Source organism: Pinus tabuliformis, chromosome 3_2 (genome assembly GCF_031772625.1).
Source record: "Pinus tabuliformis cultivar Carrire ecotype Pingquan chromosome 3_2, CPIR1, whole genome shotgun sequence".
Taxonomy (NCBI): Eukaryota; Viridiplantae; Streptophyta; class Pinopsida; order Pinales; family Pinaceae; genus Pinus; species Pinus tabuliformis.
This window is the reverse complement of record NC_142302.1, coordinates 643,096,545-643,112,050: the sequence shown is the minus strand read 5'-3', so window position 1 is coordinate 643,112,050 and position 15,506 is coordinate 643,096,545.

Genomic DNA, 15,506 nt, shown 5'->3' with positions numbered 1-15,506 from the left:
GTGCTTAGTGCTACTGACTTATGCTTCCTGCTACACCAAGAAACCATCCCTGATCCAACACTAAAGCAGTACCTGGAGGTACTTTTCCTATCCACTGAACTGCCTGCCCAATCTGCATTTGTGTACCCACAAAGTCTGACGTTCTAATGTCCCAAACATGATATTTTGCTAAATTTGCAAAAATCGAACTCAACCCAAATTTCAACACTAAATTATCATTCATTCAACAGAAGATTGCAATGTAAAATAAAACAAACAGAGCACTGCAATCTAATGACACAATGAACAAGAAATTTCTCAGCTTTTATTATAATGGATGAACTGGGGTTACATGCATATACAACCAAAATTGCTGAGATGAACATTGGCCTCGTGGATAATATGTTGCACTGCATCGGCCTCCCAAACTGAACTAAACTGCCATTTCTAAGCTCTCCTGTGAATTTTGGATGAATTCACTAAGGGGAGATGGGTGCTTGCCCAATCTCACTAAATCACCTGAGTGTTTCCGTCTTGGGGTTACCAAGGAAGTAGCGAACCAAGTTCCCAACCTCTCATACAAGAAGAAATATCAAATTCAAGATGTCCTGTAATATTCCTAATTAGCCATGGCTAATTGGAATATTCGATTTTGCTCAATTTTGCCTTCTATAGTTATTTATAAATAAAAAGGTGAGGAAAGGGGGACATAACTCACTTTATGAATAAAGTCACTCCCTAGTAGCACAACGTTGTAACTTAAAAGGGGAGCCAAGGGGGCCAAAGGACCACGTAGAGAAGGGGGCCCACGTAGACACTTGGAGGGACTGCGCAGATGGAGAGGAGCACATGGCAAGAGAGAGGCTATGTTGGAGGAGGTGGGCCTTAGGGTTTTGAGAGAGGCCAACGCTATAAAGGAGAGAGGAGCCTCCTCATTTTGGCATTCGATTATGTTGCATTTGAGCTAGTCACTTCGACTTAGAGCACGCTGGTTGTTTAGCCTGTCTGCAGCACTGTTTAGTGCATCGAGTGTCTCCGTTCGGAGATCTCACCCTTAGCCCCAGGGGACTTCGAGTGCCTACTCGGGCAAGGTAGTTTCATCAGTATTTTGCAGGAGGATCGATCTTTGGAGTTGAGGAGGAACTGAGCATTTTGATGACTGCGCAGTCTTGAGAGAGGAGGACGCAGTCTCTTTTGGTAGGAGCTCTGGATTGGGTTTATGTGGAGGATTTGAGCTTGGAGATTGAGCAAGGGATCAGCCCTTGCATATTGGAGGATTTTGGCAGAGTCTCGGGCAGAGTTTTGGAGGATTCTCTTCAGTGGCAGTGCAGAGCCTTGAGGGATAGCGTAGATCCTCAAGGGGGTGATTTTCGGGGGTCAGCTATTTTAGAAAAGCTTTTTGGGCTTTTCTGGGTTTATTGAGCAGAGGCTGATTCCAGAGTTTCAACATTTTTTGAGGAGGGGAACAGCCCCGAATCCTCCCTTGATTCCAGCAGTAGCAGCAGCACAACAGTTCTCCGACAGCTTGGACGCAGTTCAGAGAGAGGCCATTTCCTTACCATTATGAGTGTATTTCTTCACTTGCCTTGTGCAAGTCGAGGTGCTATCTTTCTGATCACCTCTTGTACTCTGTCCATTACTCAGTATAATAAAATGGCTTAGAATTTCTCTCTGCATTTCTTGAGTATCTGCTTATATTCCATGTATACATTATTGTATGTTGCACTACTATTCTTCTTATCTCTTTGAGCTTCCCGGCTACTATACCACTTGTGTGTTTTTCTCCTATACTCTTAGACAGAGTCTGGAAAGGGCCAGGTAGCCTTCAGATCTCGTCCTCTTTTCAGAGGCGACATATCTGGTAAACGCCCTCCCAGTCCATCTCTGGTTGGAGTTTGCTTGTGTTTGAGGGATATCCCTGAAAAGGGATATTACATGTCCTCCAATGGTCTTCTCCTTCTCTTTTATAGATCTGATGGACCCCTCTAGAACCTCCTATTTTATTATTATTTTAATCATGGAGCACTTTTCCCTCTTTTATTTAAATTAAAATATTATTTTTAATGCAGGAAAAGGGTAAATTGGTCACCATGTCTCCTCGGGTCACTGAAACTCACATCCAACCATCCCATATTGTAGATTTTCTCGCTCCTGTTCCAATGAGCTATTACAGTAAGGTGTTTTGTAAAGTATTCCTCCTGGAATGCCACCTTAAGCGTAATTAATTGAGTCAGGCCCAATAATAACTCTGTTTTTTGAAAGTTTTTGGAATGCACCGGAACGAAAGGTAAATTGTGTGGATGATGAAATATCCCAAGCGAATGCCATCGAACCTCATAGAAACTCCTCAAAACCCCTCCAAAAGCCCCTAGGCCTACTAATGACACCAACCTACACCTGAGACCTGTGTGCCCCCAACTCTGAAAGTCCATCATAACCATGTCATAAGGAACACCACAAAAATGAACATTACAAATCCGCTCGCCCCAAGATTGCTTGCCCTCAAGCAATCCAAACTTGTGGACCAATCTGGTGGCCCAATGCCCGGATCCCATACAAACCACTAGGTGATGCTCTGCCTCTGTGTCAACGCACCATGAACGGACCCCTCAATGCAAAGATCCCAGACCAATCTCTGACTGAACTTGTCATCAACAAATCCTCTTGGATCCTAATGCCACCAAGAACAAGTATCAAGACTCCATTGCTCCTGCTGTGCTATAACTCCAATCATGAGTGCTGCTCCATCCACCGTATACCAACTCATCACCTCTCTCCAATCCAACCCTTGGCATAGCCCAAGGTCAACCTCACCATGGTGATGTTGTGCTGAGATACTGATGAGTGGCCAACCTACATCTTGCTTCCAACTTAAGCATGTAGTATCCCTCACCTCTAAGGGCTCTTGTAGTACAATGCTCTTGACTAAAAATGATACTCCATCAATAGGGTACCAACTCATGATCTCTCGCCAATCCAATGCATGAACACTCATGTAAGGTACAAGTCTACTAGGCTGATATGGGTCCCTGCTCAAATCAGAATGCTCTGCCTGGTCAATCAACAAGATCTGTTTGAGGAAACCTGCCCCTCTCTCTATAGTACGCAAAAGTGGACAAGATGTGCTGCAAGCCCTATCTATATACTCCTGGAGAGGGCTGCGGCTTGGAAACACTGCAGCTCTACTGGCTGCCACTGCGTTTATCTACACCTCATCAATGGGTAGGCCCAAAGATGGATGCACCACCATATCCAACAGAGCCTCTCTCATCTGTTCGGAAGCTCCACGCTTCTCTGGTCTACTCGTCACCTGCAAAACTGTCCTCTCAGGTCCCAATGCCTCTTGATGACCAATATCTGCAAATAATACTTCCCTGGTGGTTGCCTGCACATCTGCTTGCTCCTCTCCTATGGTTGGCCCCAACACTGCTTGCTCCTCCATCATGGGCTCAACATGAGCCACTGGTTGACTCTCCAAAAATGGCCCATCGCGCACATTGTGTGTATCATCTGACTCATGCTCCTCTATGTGCTCTCTATGCTGAAACATCACCGACTCATCTGCTCCCTGATCTCCTTCCCTCATTGGAACACTCGGCTGCTCGTCATACTCCTCTACCACACATGGATGCATATTTGAGCTACTGTCATAACCTCCACATGATTGCTCGTGCTCCTTAGAGGCATCCCCATAAGAACCCATGGGCTCAACTAAAAAAGAAGAATCCTCAACTAGAAAGTCAGTAGGACCTCCTCTTGATCTATCTCTGCCATCTCCTCAGTGTCACTCAAGCATGAGTGGTCAGGTCCCCAAGGTTCTTTGCAAACAAAGCAAAGTCCCTTCCTCCTCAACTCATTCTTGCCACGTGATCCCCCAAACCTGAGCAACTCCGCCCTGGTCAACTGTCTCCTGAACAACCCAATGTTCTGCTCAACCGACCTTTCGGCTAGCTCATAAGCAGCAGGTGAAATCGATTGTTCCTTCCTCCAAATGGCCAATAACTCAGATTGCATCTTCTTGCAAATGGCATCACGGTCTCCCATAACTAAAGACAAAATGGACAACATGTTTGTTTTGACTGTGTAAGGATGATGTTTCTTAATGCTAAAGAAGCATCAGAGCATCTGATGGATCAAGTCATCACACCCCATTCAAACATGATTTCATATGTTCTAACTATGGCCATGATTTGCAAAACCTCAAGCTTCTTTCCAAAGGTATAACTTGCATTGTTGTACAAGTTCTGGAAAGTCTCTACTATCAACTTGAAAACTCTCCTCATAACATCATCATTGAGAGGAGGTATAGGTGCGGTCAGTCTATGTTACTGAGACAAGATGCAACTGGAAGTCTAACCCCTTCACAAGGTTCCTCCAAGAACTTGGGTTGTATGAGAGCAAACATAGTTAGTCTTAGAGCCCAAATGAGTTTCTTCCTTTCTAACTGGTTCACTTCGGAAAGGAGTGCATCTAGTTCATCTAGTTTGAAAAAGACTTTCCATGTGAGCCTGATGTGCTTCAAATCTTTCCCAAGTGCAATTATTTTGTGCCCTATTTCTTGCTTCTTCTGCACATCTTTAGGTTGTTCTCTTTGAAGAATGGCATAAACCCCCTTTGAGAAGGGTCTGTTGTTTGCTACTGCTAGGTTATTAAGGAAGTTTATGAATGTCTTATCTATTTTTTTTAATAACTGAAGAGGGACAAGGACATCAAGTTGACTCATACAAGATTTTGACAACATCATGACAATGGTACACCATAATAGTAGTATGACTAGACCACTCATATACACCTGGTCTTACCCCCTATGTCACAGGGTTCGCCGAATTTGAACATTGAGGTTCGAAATTTGGCGAATCCAAAAAAAATTCAAATTCATTTAGGTTCGGCGAACCTGATAGTCGAACCTCAAATTCGAACCTCAACGAATTCGAACCTGAATGTGAACCTAAAGCCGATTTTTTATTTATTTTTTTAAATTTGCCATTTGAGGTTGAGTTCGAGTTGTTTTTGTCAGTGGTTTTAAGGTTTATGAGAAAAACCATATCAGCACATGGTTTTCTCTTGTTTCGCTTACCGCCACTTAGTTTCCCGTGGTGGCCACTGGTTTGGTTTTATTTACCATAGTTGTTGATAGATTTTCACAAGGCAACTTCAGTTTAAGTGTACTCGCTCTATTGTGCACAGTGTTACCGTTGCCTGTTGTATTGTCTACAATTTCCTGAATTCAATTTCTAGATGCTGCTTGTCCTCGTCACCCCGGAGCGTGAAGTGAATAATGGTCGTGATTTGTGGCTGGTGGGTGCTCACTGCTACTCATATAGCTTTATTGATTGATTTTTATTTTTTATTATTTTATGTCATATATATATATTGAAAAATATGTATAGTCTAACTTAATGTCAAACCTAAACTTAATCGTTGTCGAACTCGAATTCGAACCCAAACCCGAACTGTGTGACACAGCTTACCCCTAGCAGCTAAGTTGCTGGTACACAAGATTTTCTTTCCTTATACAAACAATATATAGCAGAAACACGAGTCTTCAAGCTCAAAATTTTGTCATACAACAACACTCAGCAACAATAACTCTTCTGGTCACAAATCAAATGAGAATCTTCAAACCCTAGCTCTAACAAGTTCAGCCATACATTAAGACACTTCATACTTGGACATACCTATGAAACCTCTTACAGCAACAACAATTAAATACCTCTGACCTCAAGGACTTAATCACAGACTTCATCTTAGTGAATCGGCCACTCACAACAAGATATTGAATTCCAACAACAAAAATAGCTTCAGAGAGAGTACAATGTAATGAACCTGGAACTTTGTACAACCTGGGTAATGTAGGATGACCAGAACTGCAACAAGCAATCAATTCATCCCCATTTCAACAAAAAACTTGTTCTTTGAAACAACGATAGTCAGCAGCATATAATCAAGCGATTTGTATGCCAATAATACAAGTTAAGACTTGGAAATATATTCTGCAACAATTAATTGCCCTGTCCAAAGCACAAGACACAAGACAGGCAACCTCTGTAACTGCCACGATCCTCTGATTGCACACTGACTGTACACTATTTATGCAGAGTGCACACTGGAATCTTAGAGAGCTTTATGCAGAGTGAACACTGGAATCTCAGAGAGCTTTATTCAGGGTGACATGTGCGAGATAATTAGAGTCAACTCTCTGAAAATAGTTGGCCTTTTTTTTCAAGAATTCGACCCTTGGCTTGGCTGCATGATATAAATCACGGTCCAACAAAATACAATGAAACTCCGCCCCGAAAAGAAAAAAAAAATAGACGTGACTCCTGTCAATTAGTAATCGACTTCCCAATAATAATTTGGACGACTGCTAGCAATTAACTCCGCTTCCAGCAAAGTAAGTTCGACCCTTTAATTTTAATACGACAACTTTTGATTATTTTCACGGCCTCCATAGCATTAAAAGAAATTGGCCCCCACTAATGTTTCGATCAAGCCGCATGCATATATATATATATATATATTTGTTTTTAAAATAATCCGCCCTTCTAAATGAAATTAATTGCACTTCCAAGTGACTTGGCCAATATGATTATTAAGTGGGCAACAAAATCCAAGAGAATTTGTCTAATATTCTGCAAAAGACATTTTTGTAGAATGGCTAATGCTTTGGACAAAATTTCTGCAACAAAATAATGGCTTTGGCACCTTCAAAATAGACCTTTGACAATTTGGGATTAAAACCCTCAGGCTGGCAGGATGCACAACTCTGATAACACTGTGATGTCTCAAACGAGATATTTTGCTAAATTTGTAGAAATCAAACTCAACCCAAATTTCACAATTAAATTATCATTCATTCAACAGAAGATTGCCATGTAAAATAAAACAAACAGAGCACTGCAATCTAATGACAAAATGAACAGGAAAATTCTCAGTTTTTATTATAATGGATGAACTGGGGTTACATGCATATAAAACTAAAATAGCTGAGATAAACGCTGGCCTCCAAGATAATCTGTTGCACTGCACCAGCCTCCCAAACTGAACTGAACTTCCACTGCTAAGCTCTCCTGTGATTTCTGGATGAATTCACCAAGGGGAGATGGGTGCTTGCCCAATCTCACTAAATCACCCGAGGGTTTCTGTCCTAGGGCTACCAAGGAAGTAGAGAACCGAGTTCCCAAACTCTCATACAAGAAGAAATATCAAATCCAAGATGTCCTCCAATGGTCTTCTCCTCCTCTTTTATGGATCTAATGGACCCCTCTAGAACCTCCTATTCTATTATTATTTTAATCATGGAGCACTTTTCCCTCATTTATTTCAATTAAAATATTCTTTTTAATGCGGGAAAAGGGTAAATTGACCACCATGTCTCCTCGGGCACTGAAACTCACATCTAACAATCCCATCTTATAGATTTTCTCGCTTCGGTTCCAACGAGCTATTACACTAAGGTGTTCTGTCAAGTATTCCTCTCGGAATGCCACCTTAAGCATAATTAATTGAGTTAGGCCCAATAATAACTCTGTTTTTTGAAAGTTGTTGGAATGCACCAGAACGAAAGGAAAATTGTGCAGATGATTAAATATACCAAGCGAATGTTACCAGACCTCATAGAAACTCCTCAAAACCCCTCCAAAAGCCCCTAGGCATGTTGATGACACCAACCCGCACCTGTGACCTATGTGCCCCCAACTCTGAAAGTCCATCCTAACCATGTCATAAGGAACACCACTAAAAGGAACATTACAAATGTCATCCCCTCGAGTATATCTCAACCCATACTTGACTGTGTCGTGAACATACCTCAGAATATGCCTCGTTGCTGCCCAATGTACCCTCTTCGACTCTACCATGAACTGACTTAGGGTATTGGCTGCGAAGCAAATATCTGGCCTAGTGTTGACCAAATAAATGAGAGACCCAATAAGCCATCTATACAAGGTGGGGTCGACATCCTTGTCATTCGATGCATCTATCTTCTTCCAGTTGGTGATCATGGGTGTAGATATGGGTCTACAATCTTGCATTCTGAACCTCTTTAGAATATCTGTAGCGTATCTTCCTTGCCCAAGGAAGATCTCCACATCCTTCTGCCACACTTCCAATCCTAGGAAATAGTGCATCAACCCCAAATCCTTCATGTCAAACTCTGCTGTCAGGTTCCTCTTCCAGTCCTTTATGAGCCCTGATGATCCAGTCAAAAAGAGATCATCCACATACAAAACTAGAATGAGTGACTCACCCTCTACCATCAAATAGTAAAGGTTGGGATCTGCGTCACTCTTGATGAATCCCATCTGCTGCAATTGGCTGTCAATCCTACCATACCATGCCCTAGGAGCTTGCTTGAGTCCATATAAATATTTCTTCAGTCTGCACACATGAGTTCACCTCTGATGAGTCTCAAAGCCCTTTGGCTATTCCATGTACTCTTCTTCCTCTATCACCCCGTTCAAGAAGGCTGTCTTGACGTCCATTTGGTGAATCTGCCATCCCATCTGAGCTTCTAGGGACATAACTAATCAGATAGAAGTGTATCTGGAAACTGGGGCGAAGGTCTCCTCATAATCTATCCCTTTTTTTTGTGCACACCCCTTTGCCACGAACCTACCCTTGTACTTTTCCACACTGTCTTCTGCAACATATTTGATCTTGTAGATGTATCTAGAACTTACAATTGATCTATCTTCTGGCCTTGGCACTACCTCCCAAACATCATTTTTCATGATAGAGCTATACTCTTCTACCATGGCATCTACTGAGACTTGATGCTGTGTGGCCTCGTGAAAGTTAGAAGGTTCTGCAACCTGCGCCACCAACGCTTGGTACATGTCAAGCTGTTTGCGCTGTCTTTTGTTTGTCCTAGGAGTTCCAATAAATTTCTCTGCATCTCTGAATGTCTAACGAACCTCTCTGCTCGCTCGACCACTAGTCGTGGGAGGTTCAGCCAACTCCTCCTCATCCTGCCTCTACTGCTCCAGTTGCTGAGAACTCCTCAGATTTCCTGCACCTGAGGAAATACTGGTACTTGTCATAGTACTCGATCCTTGTGACTGTACTCCTGCCTATCCCACTGGTTTCCCCTATTGTTGGACCAAAGGAGCTTCAACTGACTGATTCTGATCACCTACAGGCATCTCACGAGATCTACTGAAAGCTCGGTCCTCCATGAACTTCACGTCTTGCCTTACTACAATGTTCCGATTGCTAGGAATGTAGATTATGTATGCCTTTGAGGTTTCATTTTATCCAATGAAGAACCCCTTCTCTGCAGTCTGATCCAGTTTGGTATGTTTATCATTTGGCACGTGGCTAGCTTTGAACAATAAACTCTTGACATGGGGTGTAGGCCTAACATGCGGTTGGGTTGGACCCAACCATTGTCCTTTATGAATATCTTGCTCCGAAAACTTCAAGTCCTAAATTAAGAACAACTTAAACAAGTAATTTGTAGCTTTTCCATGTACTCTGATTAACATTATTTTGTGGGAAAGGAATGCAAATATCTTCCAATCAAAAGACATTCCCATAGAGTTCTTATTGGGTTTCATTACAAAACCATGCAATGAATACAAAACTAATCCCAAGGTCAACTAGTCGCACATTCCTATTCAGCCTTAGATCAGTAAAGAAATTCCTTGGGGATATTTTCATGGTGCCTCCCAAGGACACCCTCCCAAATGTGGCATTGGAGTCATATTGCTCCTCTCACAAAATCATCACTTCCTTGTTCGATATTGCGTAGGATGGGAATCAAACAATCATACAAAATTCATTGCCTTCCACACAATCCTCTTTGTTGCATCCCAAAAAACATGTAACAAAGCTACAAATCATGAATGATTCCTTAAACAAGCTAGAAATTGAGAATATATATCTCCAGATGGTGGCTTAAGGCATTCGTTAGGCTCTTCAGTCATTTGAATTGACGTCTTTCACCCACATTCTCCAAGAAGTCAACATTCAGGCTGATTCTCTTTCAAAGGAAGGTTTGGAGATGCACACAAGCCAAGTTTTAAATATTGCAGTCTTGGATGAGGAGGTCGTGGATCAAATAAACATACACTCTTAACAACTTCAACTCTCTTCTTGTTATTCTCACGTAGGTCTTTTGGTTTTTGATTTTTTTTTTTTTTCATTTTCTATATATTTGAGTAAAGGATTACAACATTGTAAGAAATATATGATCAAGAGATTCAAAGAAAGGTGTATTTTTTGTAAGCAACACTAGAGGGCATAGATAAAAGGCATACATACTCGAAGGAAAGGAAAACAATTTCTCCTTCATATGAGAAGGTAGGAAGACAATGAACATAATAGTCAGAAACATGTATATTCATTTTCTATAAATATAAAATCTATTTTTCTTATGAAAAAATGTTTGGTTAATTATGAATTAGTTAATTAGGAATATTAGAATTAATATTAGGGGTGGTAGGAGGGAGAGGGGTGCTTTATGATGCCAAAGAAACTAAAGTTCTAGAGTATTCATGGGGTTTAGGACATTTGATGAACAACTAAGCGGAAATCAATGGTCTCTTCCAAGGCCTTCAATTGGCTAAAGAAAATCAAGTCCATTCACGCACAGTGTTGGGAGATTCTCTTCTCATACTTTAGCTTTTGGTCAAGGGGTCCAGCCCAAAGGAGAAATCTTTAGAGATCCTTATGAAAAGAATAAGAAAATTGGCAGAAACAATACCTTCAATAGCATATTTTCATGTTCTTTGTGCCTTGAATAGAGAGGCCGATTATTTAGCGAATGAAGGTTGTAAATTGGGGTTGGGGGAGTTGAGAGTAAATGGGCTTTTTAGGCCTTCTTAATCCCCTAATTTAACTTGAAATCAATTTCTCTTGATAAATCAAGAATGGAACAAAAAAACATTTTGTTACATAAAAAATAGGGGGGCCTATGGGCAATGTGGCAACCCAAATGATTAATAAGCATGGAGACAAGCCAAGCACTTATATCCCACTTAATATATGAATTTGCAGTTTGGGATGATAATCCTTCTTTGGCATCTAAGTACACAGTTCCCTTCATTTCAGATCGGGCACAGGTGGGCTAATATCATTCTCCAGCAAGGGATAATTGTGAAGAGTAATGTTGCTCGGTGATCTCTCAGATGTAGGATTCATGCAAAGGGTTGGCCCAGGATTATCCCATTGTCATCCTTCACTGGAAATCAAGAAACAAAGTTTCCCTTCGACCTCGGCTCATGCTACTACAACGACAACGAGATGAAAAGCTTTATTTCTCTATGGAGACGTCCTCTTTGTGGCGCAAGTAATGCATAGGTTAGTTATAAAATTGATCACTTAAATCAATTTCTCTTGATAAATCAAGAATGGAAGAAAAAAACATGTTGTTACATAAAAAATAGGGGGGCCTATGGGCAATGTGGCAACCCAAATGATTAATAAGCATGGAGACAAGCCAAGCACTTATATCCCACTTAATATATGAATTTGAAGTTCGGGATGATAATCCTTCTTTGGCATCTAATTACGAAGTTCCCTTCATTTCAAATCAGGCACAGGTGGGCTAATATCATTCTCCAACAAGGGATAATTGTGAAGAGTAATGTTGCTCGGTGGTCTCTCAGATGTAGGATTCATGCAAAGGGTTGGCCCAGGATTATCCCATTGCCACCCTTCACTGGAAATCAAGCAAGTAATGTACAGGTTAGTTATAAAATTGATCACTTAAGTGTTTAGTTGCATGCCTATAGTGTGGAGATAGTAATTTGGAATGAGGAAAACTTCAAAAATAGGGTGAAAAGAGTCTCATGTGCCTATTTGGAATTATGGAATAGTTCTCTATATTTAATTGAGGATGTTCCTTGGTTGAATTGGGGAGATTTTTGTGGGTATATTTTGTTCATGGAAAATTATCAATCAAGTGAGTCAACTACCAACCTACTAATTGATTGGCAAGATTGTGAAGAATTCAATGAGGTTCCAGCCGACTACATGTTGGTTTTGGGATATTCAGGTAGAAAAATTACGATCGTGGCAAACTTTCGATTGATGGAGCCAATAGTCAGCCTAATAATTTGGTGGTTGAGGATTGTGGCGAATGTGGGGTGTTTTCGTTGGTTTGCTCATTAGGTTCAGTAAGAGAGCCCAGGGGCTCTTATCTGATTTTCAAGCCAAGTTTTGTGGGCTTTGTGTCGCTCTCATAACATTATTCAAAATTTTGAATTGTTGTATTTTTTACTTGGTGAAAGTTATTGTTGTTGGACATAGCGTCAGTTTAATCATAGTGTGCAACCATAAGAAGTCAATAACCCAACTTGCGAGGAAGTGGATTCTTTACAATTATACGTTCTAACTCTTAAATTAAAACACGAACACATTACATCAACTTCCTGGGTGATGGAGTATCTTCAAGGAGTAAAAGAAAAAGTAGTTGAAAATGAAGAGGAAGTGGATGTGTTGCGCATGTAGATTGAGGAGCTTCAAGCATAGGTCAATAGTTTAACTCTTAGTTTGAATCACACTAGCAGTTCAAGCAATCCAAAATATGTCAATTGTCTGGACTTAAATGAACTACTTGTTCAAGACTGTAGCAGGTTTATAATGGTAAAGGACTATACAAGTATTCAAAGGTGGAATGGTTTCTAATTTTTTTTTGCTAAGGCATTTTTGTAAGGTGTACACCTACAAAACCATCCCTCTTGATGTTCAAAATAGTGATCCTCTAAATGAGGTTGTAGTACTTTTGGATTAGAGGGGTTTGTATTAAATTTCGTCAACTTAGATATGTACTTCTTGATGTATTTGCATAATTGAATATAATACAAAATCCTCATTCTGGTTTAAAAAATTATTAGAATTAATGTTATAATATATAGTGGTATTCGATATTTTAATGTTAATTAATTAATATTATATATTAAAAATATATATTAATAATTAATTATAATTTATTATAAACATAATATATATTATCAATCTAAATTAATTACGACTAACTATATTAAATGTCATTTTGATAGACTAAATGTTTTTATGTTTTTTTGGCTTTAAAAATTAGTTAATTAATGAAAAACTCGATAAAAATTGGAGTTTTTTGGCTTTAAAAAATAGCTAATCCACTTTTATAGAGTCATTGTAATATTCGTAATTAGGAAAAACAGTGATAAACAAAACAATAGTTGAAAATTGAAATGCATACACAAAATTCAGAAATATAAGTAAACACCCATGTGATCACCGAAAAACACCATCCAACTAAGCCATTTTATTATAAATTTGGAGCAATAGTACAATGGGTATGAAAGGAGTGCACCTGGGCTTACCTCAATGGCAAGCTAGACAAGCCCCAGGTTGGAGAATACAACACCTTGATGAGAGAGTGAGCTGCCCCAAAAATGCCCTGCGATGCCCAAGAGGAGATGCATTGTTTGCTGGAAAAGAACTGTTGAAAGTCGCACCTCCGCTGCTCAAAAATTTCTGCAAAATTAGCCCAGGGCTCCTCTCAATAAACCCACCAAAACCCATAAAGGTTTTGGTCTATTTCTGACCTCCGAAAATTGGCCCCAAGTACCACGTCCTCCTCAAACTGGATGGAAAATACGGCCTGTCTGGAAATGCACTAAAGAAGCCCTCCAATCACTCCAAAAGTGTTGAATTCTACTCACCGGATGACTTCCTCAAATTCTCGGTACAATCCAACTCCCCAACCCCTTTCCTCAACCTCCCACATGTGGCTAGAATTGGGCTCCTGCACTAGCCTTGGGTGAGAAGAATTCGACCTTCCTCAATGCAGCAATCTCTGACCCCAAAACTCTTCACCAAGCTTTGTCTTCTGTTGGAGTAGCTATGCAAAAATTTTCCCGGCAAATGCCACCCAGAAGATAGCTGAAATAAGTGGCACGTGATCCCCTACTGCGTCCTCCTGGAGCACAAGATTTGTTGAGTGAAATGGTTGTTCGATGCACCCTGAGCTCCACAAATCTCCCTCCAATATGGCACAATCTTACCTTCCTAGGGGGGGACTCATAGTCCACCGAAAAAAGGGTGAGCTCTCCCCTTGGAAATCTCTGCGCTGAACAACACTGTTACCCGACCAAGTAGCTCGAGCAACAAGAGAAATGTTAGATTGACAAAAGACTCCAATAGCTGTTAGGACCCTTCTATTTATAATTTTTGAGTTTCCTTCCCCATGTGGGCCCCCCCATCAAGCATTTCGACCTCCTACCTTAGCAACTCGAATTTCCCTCCAAGGAAGTGCATACTCCATGTGGGTGTGGCCTCCACCTCCCACTAACAAAATGATTTCGGCCTCCATCTCCTAAGTCTTGGTCCAAAAATTTCGTGGGCCCCATAATAGACAAAATTGTGAAATTAAATTCAGGGAAATTATTCTAGGAAGGAACATCACAGTCCTCCCCTCCCAAATGTTGTTTGTCCCCAAGCAAATGCAGTGCTGGATGCTGAAGTATGTGCTCACCCTCCCAAGTGGCATCCTCATCCGGTAAATTTCTCCAGTGTACCAAGTATTCTCTGATGGTTCTGCTCCTCAACTTCCTTTCTCTAGTCTCCAAAATGGCCTCCGGCTCTAACACAAGATGTCCCTCATTATCTAGTGGAGGTAACTCTATGGCTGTTTGAGGCATGAGACATGAAAAACATTGTGGACCTTGATTCCTGGTGGAAGATCTAGCTCATAGGCCACCTCCTCAACTCTCCTAATCAACTAGTATGGCCCATAAAAATAGGATTCTAGCTTCTCGGCCCCCTTATGTTTTAGCATGGACTGTCTATGTGGTTGTAGCCGCAGGAAGACTATGTCCCCCTTCTCAAACTGCCTCTCAATCCTGTGTCTGTTTGCATACACTTTCTGTTGATTCTGCGCTGTCAACAGTTTTTCCTTGAGAGCCTTGAGGATATCTTGGATCTCTTGGATCCAATCTTTGGTCTTTGGGGCCCGACTGTCTCCAAAAACAATGTCAGCAAAAGATAAAGCGTCATAACCATACAAGTCACAGAAAGGTGACATACCAATGGACATGTGGTGGGTGGTGTTGTAGTAGTGCTCGCCCAAATGCAACCACCAGATCCATGCTCTCTGTTGCCTGGTCACATAGTTTCGTAGGTAGCCCTCTAACCATTTGTTGACCCTCTTAGTTTGGTCGTCTGTCTGTGGGTGGTAACTGGTGCTGGGGGTGAACTTTGTGCCCACTAATTGGAAACGCTCTTGCTAGAATGCTCCCATGAAGCAGGTGTCCCTGTTACTGACTATGGTCTTGGGTAGACCATGTAAGCGGAAGACCTCCCTGAAAAACAGCTTCGCTACCTGGAAGCAGAATACTGGGCTGGAATAGCAAAGAAATGCGCATATTTGATCAACCGATCCACCACCACATATATACAATCTCTACCCTACACCATAGGAAGCCCCATGATAAAATCCGTAGAGATACTTTCCCATTTCCCCTTAGGAATGGGAAGTGGCTGCAACAACCCGACTGGATGGGTCAACTCTCTGTTGTTCCTTTGACAAGCCTCACACTCTT